Source organism: Schistocerca nitens, chromosome 5, assembly GCF_023898315.1.
Source record: "Schistocerca nitens isolate TAMUIC-IGC-003100 chromosome 5, iqSchNite1.1, whole genome shotgun sequence".
Classification (NCBI taxonomy): domain Eukaryota; kingdom Metazoa; phylum Arthropoda; class Insecta; order Orthoptera; family Acrididae; genus Schistocerca; species Schistocerca nitens.
This window is the reverse complement of record NC_064618.1, coordinates 148541016-148550531: the sequence shown is the minus strand read 5'-3', so window position 1 is coordinate 148550531 and position 9516 is coordinate 148541016. Positions and strand designations below refer to the sequence as shown.

General features: G+C 47.8%; 1 non-coding gene across 1 annotated transcript; it reads left to right on the top strand.

Moving 5' to 3' along the window:
* Nucleotides 1-1024: 1024 nt before the first annotated feature.
* Nucleotides 1025-1099, top strand: Trnas-uga (transfer RNA serine (anticodon UGA)). Its single transcript has one exon. It is a non-coding gene; the product is annotated as a tRNA-Ser (tRNA).
* The last annotated feature ends 8417 nt before the right edge of the window (nucleotides 1100-9516 follow it).

Sequence of the window (9516 nt, the reverse complement as noted above, 5' to 3'; positions counted from 1 at the left end):
TCTATGGCTCTGAGGTCGCGCAAGTCAGCGATCCACATTATCGACCCTATCAGAGACATTCATTCTTTATAGTCCACTAGTTTCATTTTAATTCTTCTCTTATTCTGGTGCCACATACAAGTGTGCCCCAGTATACTCCTTTCAAGAGGATAACGCTCGCCCAACCCAACATGCTCGACAGTGTGTCGACATGTTGACTTGACCTGCCCGACCACCATACCTGTCTACAATCGAGAATATAAGGGAAACCATCGGACGACATGTCTAGCGTCATCCACAAACAGCATTAAATGACCCTGCATTGACCGAACAAGTGCAACACACATGGGACTCCATCACACAATCTGACATCCGGCACCTGTCTAACATAATGCGTGCACGTCTGCATGCTTGCATTGAACATTCTGTCGCTTGCACCGGTTGTTAATGTACCAGCATATAACATTTGCAATGGCTTATCTCGCACTTACATCGAACTGCGATCTTGTAATTTGATTCGCTTAAATATGTTACCTCGACAAATCTATCCTCGAAGTCTCATTACTCTACATTACATATTTTTGGTGTTGCGATTTTTTCCCCGTTAGTGTAGTTGCTTTCGCATTTCAGCTGAGTTTATGGGTACAGAGCGGTTCACTGAGATAGTTAATGAAGAAATAAGTTTTTTGTTTCGTTAACTCTCATGTAAACCACACGTCAAGGTAACCCCTTTTCCTCGCCTAAAATGAAAATGCAGGCACAACGATGTCGTCATTGCCTGACTCGGTGTACTGAGGACATAAACTACACACTCAAGCTGTGTGAGGGCAAGGAAGATAAGTGAATGCTTGTGCAAAATGTTTTCACATGCATGGTTGTCAAGCTTGCAGGAGAGTACTGCAAACTCGAGTCGTGTGGGGGCGGGGACGATTTGTGAATGAATGAGATTGAGATTTTCACTCTGCAGCGGAGTGTGCGCTGAAGTTTGGAAGGTAGGAGACGAGATACTAGCAGAAGTAAAGCTGTGAGGACGGGGCATGAGTCGTGCTTGGGTAGCTCAGTTGGTAGAGCGCTTGCCCGTGAAAGGCAAAGGTCCCGAGTTCGAGTCTCGGTCCGGCACACAGTTTTAATCTGCCAGGAAGTTTTAGATTTGTGAATGGATTTGCAAGTGCTTTCACATGCACGATTGTCAGGCTTACAGGAGAAACTGCACACTAGAGCCACGTGGGGGTGTGGACGATTTGTGAATGTTTGTGCAAAATGTTTTCACGTGCATGGTTGTCAAGCCAACAGGTGAGCGCTTGACTACTTTAAACGACGGCGTTGTCACTCAGGCAACGGTCAGTTGATATGTAGTGAGCCTTCTTATCGATGGCTGAGGGCGCTATCGACGAACACGTCGACGAATTCACCTGAAATGCGAAAGCAAATACATAGTATTGTCGTATGTGTTTTAAAGCTGGCGCTATTGATTGGATTTACTCTCATTCCAATTGATCCGTAGTGAGAAGGTCCTCCAGGATGTAGAACATGTCACAAAAACAATACATGACAAATATTTACAACTCAAACAAATAAGCTAATGTACCATTCCACAGGTCCCAAGTGGAATGATCTTCATTTTTTAATGAACACTATATGAAAGGATCATTTTACAAATACTAATGCACTGAATTTAAAATAAATAGTTTATTTATTTGTTTATAAGATAATAAACCTGTAATACAACTACTATAATACTTATTTACAATGAACACATTACTGCACTGAAATGGTGCAGAAGTTTATATTATATATATATATATATATATATATATATATATATATATATATATATATATCAATGGAGTAGAAGGAGTTGGCCACCAATAAATCCTTTAGGCTTCTCTTAAACTGAATCTCATTGGTTGTTAGGTTTTTTATGGCTGCTGGCAAGTTATTGAAAATGTGTGTTCCTGAATAATGAACACCTTTTTATATAAGACTAAGTGACTTTAAATCCTTGTGAAGATTATTCTTATCTCTAGTATTGATTCCATGAATTGAGGTGTTAGTTTGATAAAGTGATGTATTTTAATGACAAATTTCATTAAAGAATAAATATACTGGGAAGCAGTAGTTAGTATCCCTAGTTCCCTAAACAGGCTCCTGTGGGATGTTCTTGAGTTCACACCACATATAACTCTTACTGCACATTTTTGTGATCGGAAAACTTTAGCTTGGCTTGATGAATTACCCCAAAAAATAATCCCATATGACATTTTGGAATGAAAGTAAGCATAGTGTGCCAGCTTTTTCATTTTTACATCCCCTATGTCTGACACAATTTGCATTGCAAATAGAGATTTGTTAAGACGCTTCAGCAGTTCTGTGGTGTGCTTTTCCCAGTTGAATTTATTATCAAACTGTAATCCCAAGAATTTAACACTGTCCACTTCTTCTATCTGCTTGTCATCGTATGTTAGGCATATACTCGTGGGACACCCCTTACAAGTTTTGAGCTGCATGTAGTGTGTTTTTTCAAAGTTTAAGGACAAAGAATTGGCTAGGAACCAGTGAGTAATGTCCACAAATATTTTATTAGCTGATCTTTCTAAGACTTCACTTGATTTGCTATTTATTGCAATGTTTGTATCATCAGCAAACAAAACGAACTTGGCATCTGGTAATGTTATTGATGAAAGATCATTGATGTACATAGAAAAAGTAAGGGCCCTAAAATGGAATCTTGTGGGACCCCACATGTAATTAGTTCCCAGTTGGATGATGCATGATAGCTTGATACATGTCGCTTTCCTAATAACACCCTTTGTTTCCTGCCAGAGATATAAGGTTAGAACCATTTTAGAGCATTTCCTGTTACACTATAACATTCTAATTTGCTTAAAAGGATATTGCGATTTACACAGTCAAATGCCTTTGACAGATCACAAAATGTACCAGTTGCCTGCAATATTTTATCTAATGAATTAAGCACATCTTCACTGTAAGTGTAGATAGCTTTCTCAATATCAGACCCCTTTAGAAATCCGAACTGTGACTTTGACAGTATGTTATTTGAGATAAGATGGTTATAAAGCCGATTGTACATTACTTTTTCTAAAATTTTTTAGGATGCTGGCAATAGTGAAATTGGACCGAAATTTGATGCTATTTCTTTATCTCCCTTCTTAAACAGTGGCTTAACTTCAGCATATTTTAACCATTCAGGAAATGTTCCACTGATAAACGACTGGTTACACAGATAGCTTAATATGTTATTTAACTCAGAATCACATTCTTTAATTAACTTTGTTGGTATTTCATCATACCCACTAGATGTTTTTGATTTTAAAGATTTTATGATGGACATTATTTCTGCTGGGGTAGTGAGGGTCAAATTCATATTATGGAAGTTACTTGAAATGTCTAGTCTGAGGTATCCCATAGCAGCATCTACAGAACCTGACAACTCCATCTTTTCAGTAACAGTTATAAAATGTTTGTTAAAAAGTTCTGCAACACTATACACATCTGTCACCAATGTATCATTTACAGTAAGTAACTGAAACTAGTAACCACACTCGTTGCGTCGAGTTGGGGACGCACATAACTGTAAACATGCTTATAGTTGCAGCATAGGGCATAAAGAAAGAGAGCTAAGGAAGCCATGAAATAAAACCTTAGGGTGGAATCCCTACCACCATTAATCGGTGCTACATCTTGCATCGGATGGGAAACAAAAACTGCGAAGACCTTTTCGCACCGGGGACAAAAAGAATACTGCTATAGCCGGCCGAAGTGGCCGTGCAGTTAAAGGCGCTGCAGTCTGGAGCCGTGAGACCGCTACGGTCGCAGGTTCGAATCCTGCCTCGGGCATGGATGTTTGTGATGTCCTTAGGTTAGTTAGGTTTAACTAGTTCTAAGTTCTAGGGGACTAATGACCTCAGCAGTTGAGTCCCATAGTGCTCAGAGCCATTTGAACCAATACTGCTATAGAGTGCGAGGGGTCCCGACGAAACTTTCCATCTGGTGTATCGTACGGGTATGACTTCTCGTAATGACCAAGGTAGGTCTCAGGTTGTACCGTGTAGTGTTCTACCATCGTCTTGTAATTTTAGCTTTTCTTACCCGTGATGTTCCAGCTACGTGGAGGATCGTGGAACGCACTCCACAAATAATTAGAAAAATATTGTCGATACTTTGGGTTACGGAGGATCTTGCGATGTCGTTCCTGCAAATAGTTCCAAAAGTCGAAAGTGTCCTTAGTGCCGTCTTGAAACAAATAATGCACTTCATGTCCGCGAAGCCACGTCATGGCATTAGTTTTCGTGCGTGGTTAATACGTCTCATCCGGGAATAAGGTAGTCTTGGGGTCGATATGATTCGGCGTCACTCGAAGGAAGTATGCTGACATTTGCCTCACTAAGTGCCACACTGCCGTAGACTCGCCACAGCTAAGACGGTGTTCATCGTTGTCTTGAACGCCACAGCTCGTGCTCGTGGGTGAGTCCACCATGTGGATCGCATGTAGCCTTGATTGGTCACCTGCTTACCGTTGACAGTGAGTGTTATACCACATCGCCGTGACGGCAGTGTCAAGTGTTACATGGTGAATTGTCCTCCATACTACTCGCCAGTTGACGTTGCTTCTCTCCACGACGTTATCGGGTCGTCCACGTTGCAGGACCGGATAAACCGTCATTGCCGTCGCCAGTTGAATCGCTGGTAAGGCAAGTCGAACGCAACTGAGTTCGAGGTAAAAAGACACCGATGTAGAAGAGCGAGGAGGGGACGTGGTGTATCGGTACAGGTGGCAACAGGGAGGGCGGTGCTAGTTCTTCTATTAACAAACTCGTCGGACTGTCCGGACGGCGGTGCCATAGTTTGACTAATGTGCTCACAAATAGGGCGACCGCTCTGTCATGAACGTGATAAAGGCCAAGCCCTCCTCGATCCGGGGGAAATGTGAGTGTGTCATATTTGATCTACAAAAGCATTCCTGAACTCACGAGGGACCCAAAAGCCGCCAGTATACGGCGAGCTAACATCACCGGTATAGCTAATATCTGGGCGATGTGCGGAACGCGTGACGCTAAATGTGTGTTGACATACTGGGTCCGTTGGACGATGATCAGGGCTCGTAGGCGGTTGTTGGCTATCCCAGTCCGAACATTTCGTAAAAGCCGTCGAAAGTAAGGGGATGACGCTGTCCTCAGACAATCCGACCCCGATGTTCATCGCCACCGTTTTTGCGACGTTGATACGACTACCAGTGGCCATGTTATACACTCCTGGAAATTGAAATAAGAACACCGTGAATTCATTGTCCCAGGAAGGGGAAACTTTATTGACACATTCCTGGGGTCAGATACATCACATGATCACACTGACAGAACCACAGGCACATAGACACAGGCAACAGAGCATGCACAATGTCGGCACTAGTACAGTGTATATCCACCTTTCGCAGCAATGCAGGCTGCTATTCTCCCATGGAGACGATCGTAGAGATGCTGGATGTAGTCCTGTGGAACGGCTTGCCATGCCATTTCCACCTAGCTCCTCAGTTGGACCAGCGTTCGTGCTGGACGTGCAGACCGCGTGAGACGACGCTTCATCCAGTCCCAAACATGCTCAATGGGGGACAGATCCGGAGATCTTGCTGGCCAGGGTAGTTGACTTACACCTTCTAGAGCACGTTGGGTGGCACGGGATACATGCGGACGTGCATTGTCCTGTTGGAACAGCAAGTTCCCTTGCCGGTCTAGGAATGGTAGAACGATGGGTTCGATGACGGTTTGGATGTACCGTGCACTATTCAGTGTCCCCTCGACGATCACCAGTGGTGTACGGCCAGTGTAGGAGATCGCTCCCCACACCATGATGCCGGGTGTTGGCCCTGTGTGCCTCGGTCGTGTGCAGTCCTGATTGTGGCGCTCACCTGCACGGCGCCAAACACGCATACGACCATCATTGGCACCAAGGCAGAAGCGACTCTCATCGCTGAAGACGACACGTCTCCATTCGTCCCTCCATTCACGCCTGTCGCGACGCCACTGGAGGCGGGCTGCACGATGTTGGGGCGTGAGCGGAAGACGGCCTAACGGTGTGTGGGACCGTAGCCCAGCTTCATGGAGACGGTTGCGAATGGTCCTCGCCGATACCCCAGGAGCAACAGTGTCCCTAATTTGCTGGGAAGTGGCGGTGCGGTCCCCTACGGCACTGCGTAGGATCCTACGGTCTTGGCGTGCATCCGTGCGTCGCTGCGGTCCGGTCCCAGGTCGACGGGCACGTGCACCTTCCGCCGACCACTGGCGAGAACGTCGATGTACTGTGGAGACCTCACGCCCCACGTGTTGAGCAATTCGGCGGTACGTCCACCCGGCCTCCCGCATGCCCACTATACGCCCTCGCTCAAAGTCCGTCAACTGCACATACGGTTCACGTCCACGCTGTCGCGGCATGCTACCAGTGTTAAAGACTGCGATGGAGCTCCGTATGCCACGGCAAACTGACTGACACTGGCGGCGGCGGTGCACAAATGCTGCGCAGCTAGCGCCATTCGACGGCCAACACCGCGGTTCCTGGTGTGTCCGCTGTGCCGTGCGTGTGATCATTGCTTGTACAGCCCTCTCGCAGTGTCCGGAGCAAGTATGGTGGGTCTGACACACCGGTGTCAATGTGTTCTTTTTTCCATTTCCAGGAGTGTATGTCGCTATCCAATTCAGTGCGCTAGCGGTGTCGTCGCCGTTGCGGATGACAATCACCAGGTCGTCAGGGTACGCTTTAAATCGGAAAGTGTGGCCTCGTAACGTCATACCCGTTAGTCGTTGGCGCAGCTCGCATAGGAGTGGTTCTATGGCCACAGCGTAAAGTAAAGCGGACAGAGGGCAGCCTTGGCGTATCGATCGAGAAATGGTGAGGGGCTGCGCAGGTCGGCCGTTGACGATCATCTTGGATGTCACGCCACGAAGTAGTCGCATGACGACAGTGACGAATGGCTGTGGGTACCGCATATGTTGGAGGACCTCTTCCAAATAGTCGTGGTCCACTCGGTCGAAAGCTTTACTGAAATCGACTGCCACCAGTGCACCCTTCAGACGACATGCCCTCGCCAGTGAGATCAAGTCACGATATTCACTGAGTGCTGTTTGAATATTATTGTCACCTCCTAATGACGTTTGATCGGGTGAGATGACGTTTCGTAAGATCTGGCGTATCCACGCCGCCAACAGTCGAGAAAAGATCTTAAAGTCGCAGTTCAATAGAGTCAACGGGCGGTAGTTCAAATGTTCAAATGTGTGTGAAATCGTATGGAACTGCTAAGGTCATCAGTCCCTAAACTTACACACTACTTAACCTAAATTATCCTAAGGACAAACACCTACTCCCATGTCCGAGGGAGGACTCGACCTCCGCCGGGACCAGCTGCACAGTCCACGACTGCAGCGCCTAGACCGCTCGGCTAATCCCGCGCGGCACGGGTAGTAGTCTTGCTGCCGTGAGCCACCGGACGGTTTGTGAATAGGAATAATCATCCCTTCCACAAGGGCCGCAGAAAGCGGCACTTCCGGGGATAATAGTTCGCGACAGATGTCCGTCCATCGAGTGGCTAATAAATATTGAAAAGTCTGGTAAAATTTCAAGGGGAGGCCATCAGGACCCGGAGACTTGTTAACAGCTCCTTTTCTAATGGCATCGATCACTTCTTCTTCCGTAATTTCTTCCATCAAGGCCGCTTCCATTGCCGGGGTGACGGTGCGGTAAATCGTCTTAGAGACGTCCTCCAAAGCTGTCGAATCAGGTGTCTGAGCGGAATAGAGTTGGGAATAATGATCGTAGAACGCTGTGTTTATGTCTTGTTGCTTGGTGAGGCGACGACCGTCCTCCGTGTCGATGAAGCGTATCAGTGCTCGTTGGCGTCGTTCACGTTCACGAAGTACGTGGAACATCGACGGGCGTTCGCTCGGTATCCGATCCTGCGCCCTCTGGGTGGCGTCGTATATTAGCGATGATTTGAGCCTTAGCACGGTGGACCGCCATTTGTTGTTCCGGAGACGGCGCCATAGCATCGCAGTCGCGCAGTACCGTGAAGTAAAAATCGAGTGTATGTCTACGCCAAGCAGCGTGGTCGCGACCGTAGGTTATCAACATTCGCCTCAGTGCCGGTTTGGGGCAGTCCAACCACCAGCGGATCGTTGTGGGATATGGACGGAGGTGATTTCCACACGAATGCCACGTATCCTCAACGTCTTTGCGGCAATCCGCGTACGACAGGTGAGCGATGTTCAATTTCCACGGGCTGCGGCTTCTCCACACTTGTTGCCGCCGCAGGGTGGCGGCACAAATGTAAGTTGAGTGGTCCGAGAAAGCTGCAGGCCACAGTTCCGCATCCTGTGTTCCAGCGGCAAGAGAGCGTGAGACATAAATCCGGTCGATGCGACTGGAAAAGTGACTCGTGAAGTGTGTGAATCCCGGTCGGTGGCCGTGAAGATGTTCCCAAGTGTCCACCATCTGCAAAAAAAAATGGCTCTGAGCACTATGGGACTCAACTGCTGAGGTCATTAGTCCCCTAGAACTTAGAACTAGTTAAACCTAACTAACCTAAGGGCATCACAAACATCCATGCCCGAGGCAGGATTCGAACCTGCGACCGTAGCGGTCTTGCGGTTCCAGACTGCAGCGCCTTTAACCGCACGGCCACTTCGGCCGGCCCACCATCTGCAGGTCTCGAATTAGCGTCTCGAGTTCCGGACAGGGATTATGTCGTGGGAGTTGGTCTCTGGTCGCCAGTGCGCAATTGTAGTCACCTCCAAACACCAGATGGTCGTGGCGGCCTTGGAAGAGCGGATCGACGTCTTCCGCAAAGAATAGTGAACGTTCGTGACATTTGTCCGTCCCGGGAGGTGTGCAGATATTGATAAGGTAGACACCTAGTGCTGTGAGTGCCATTCCTCTTGACCCAGGCAGAAAGAGGACATCGTCCACCACTATCCCTTCCCGAAGAAGCACAGCGACACCGCTGCCTGTGAGGGAAGCTGGAGAGACGCGAGCATCGTAACCGTACATGCCTGGGTATATCGATGGAAGCAGAATTAAACATATCCTGAAGCAAGGATAACTTAGCGCGCGTCCGTATAGTGTTGATGTTTGTAGTCGCAACGCGATAAGTTTGAGGTCTATCCACAGCACCCTTGTTGGCCATCAATACCCTTGTAAGGCTGTCTCGTCACTGTATTGATGGCGGGAAAGGATCAACACTGGTGGGGTAAATTCCCCCGCGTGTCGTCCGACACGATGGGCAGGAGTTTTCCTCACTGTCGTCCGCCCTTTCGTCATGAAATACCATCGGCTGTTGGTGGTTGTTTGTGGCTGCTGCGGCACTCGGCGCTGACTCCATCGGCTCTGCTGGCTGGGAATCGGCAGCGGCTGTCTGCTTGTGATCCTGCTGTTCTGTGGGGTCGGACGGACTGAAGCCGTCACCATGGCGATCTGTTGGGTGGGATGTTACTGCGACCTTTGTACCGCCTGTACCGTCGTCGGAGTGTCCACAGC